At 35.3% G+C, this 1,651-nt stretch overlaps 1 long non-coding RNA gene across 2 annotated transcripts in view; it reads left to right on the forward strand.

Moving 5' to 3' along the window:
- Window positions 1-6: 6 nt before the first annotated feature.
- The window catches only part of LOC108292975, a 54,361-nt gene continuing 52,716 nt past the window's right edge, over window positions 7-1,651 (forward strand). For both annotated transcript variants that reach the window (XR_001820515.2, XR_001820516.2), the window contains exon 1: window positions 7-1,457. This is a non-coding gene — a long non-coding RNA (uncharacterized LOC108292975). The remainder of the gene's footprint in view (window positions 1,458-1,651) is intronic.

The following is a 1,651-nucleotide window of genomic DNA, read 5'->3' on the forward strand; positions in this document are numbered from 1 at the left end:
TCGAGTAAGGGAGTGATTTATTTGTGTGGCAGGATCGTGTACCTTCCAGAGACCTGCTGAACTCATAATGAGCCATTGGTTTCCCGTTAGTCCACTTTTAAAGGAAAATTCCTTTTCAACTAACTTTCAGAGCTCTTGTAACTTGCTGTCATAGTAACTTTTATGTTTATTAGAGACTTTCTTATGTGTAGGAGGATGCCCAGCAGGAGTTTGGCTGGAAGATGATTCATACAGTTGTTTTCAGGCCCTCAAAGAGTGCAATGTTGTTGTCAGCCTTCCTGGGTCAAGGAATACAAGTTTTGTTTATGACCTTTATTACTTTAAATGAGTACACTCAGATATGTCTTAAAGATGAGTAGTAAGCTGCTAGCATATGTTGAACTTTGATACCTTTGTACAAAATGACTTGGAAAATTATACCCTAAAGTTTGTGGAAATCTGTGTTTTGTAACGTTTACATTACTGTCTTCTCAAATTAAGGATATGAGTCTAAGTATCTGCCTATATCAAGCACCTTCCAAAGCTTCTTTAGCTCTGAATAGTTTACTGTAAACTCCAATACACGTATTCCTTGCTTTGCAAAATAAATGCATTCTTAAAATCAGTATGTGAGTAGAATCATATTTTAGGTGGGCTAAGGGAGTTCATGATTCAAAGGCTAGCATTTTGAAATGCTACAGCAAGCCTAAGTGCTGGTCTTTAAGTGTATAAATGGAATAGCATCTGTAGTGGGTTCACAATGGCTGATGAATCCTAGAGCCTTCATTTATAAACTAAAAATGGAGCTTGTCAGTTTTTGATAGCCAGAGTAGTGATTTTCGTAAACAAAGCCGCTGTAAAAAATGGCTCATTAAGTGTTTCAGATGTCAATGATAATTTCAAAAATCAGCTTTTAGGGTTATATTTTCCTGAGACCAAGTCTCACTTAGATTTTTTTATCCCTCACCTTGAATGAAAGGAAACAGAAGGAAATTTGTTTGTGAAAAAAAAGACTTGCTGTTTTTTAGTAGTGACTATTGAAGTGGGAAAGGGGAAAATATTTTGTTTTATTTTGAATTAGGCAGTGAAATTAAGGCTAATTCAACTTATGAAAACTTCCTTCCACTTACCTTGAATGGAGAATTAGACCTTTTCATTAACAAAAATTGTCAAGTGCTTAGCCAAGCAAATAACATTTGCTTGTAGCATCCCTTGCTTGTAGTACTTCCATTAGTTAATTTCCTTGTGTGCTGTTTCATATAATGTCTTAATAAGGTTATGCTTAATTTCTTATAAAGTCCTATGTACTGTCGAGACTATTATTGTTGATGGTTTTCTATTTCATTTTTTTGCCCTTAGGTCTGGCCTGCCTTGGTTTTCTTTCTCCTGGCCATGGAGGGGCTTTATGACCTGTGCCATTGTGTTATGGGTCCTTCTGGGAACCCCTGCTAGATACATGTCTGCTATAATGTATAAGAGTAAGCATTACAACTGTTATTATTCAAGGAAGTTGCTGTGTTAAATGTAGAAAATAAAAGACTGTAAAATAAAACATAAAAAAATTGCATGGGGTAATTTTAGCCTACCTATGAAAATGTAATTGTGACTTGGTTACTCTAAAGTATTTGTAAAGTGGACGAAATCAAGTTGCTAAAGTAACTGTTCTGTTTTT

This window comes from Cebus imitator, unplaced genomic scaffold (genome assembly GCF_001604975.1).
Source record: "Cebus imitator isolate Cc_AM_T3 unplaced genomic scaffold, Cebus_imitator-1.0 Scaffold517, whole genome shotgun sequence".
Lineage (NCBI taxonomy): Eukaryota > Metazoa > Chordata > Mammalia > Primates > Cebidae > Cebus > Cebus imitator.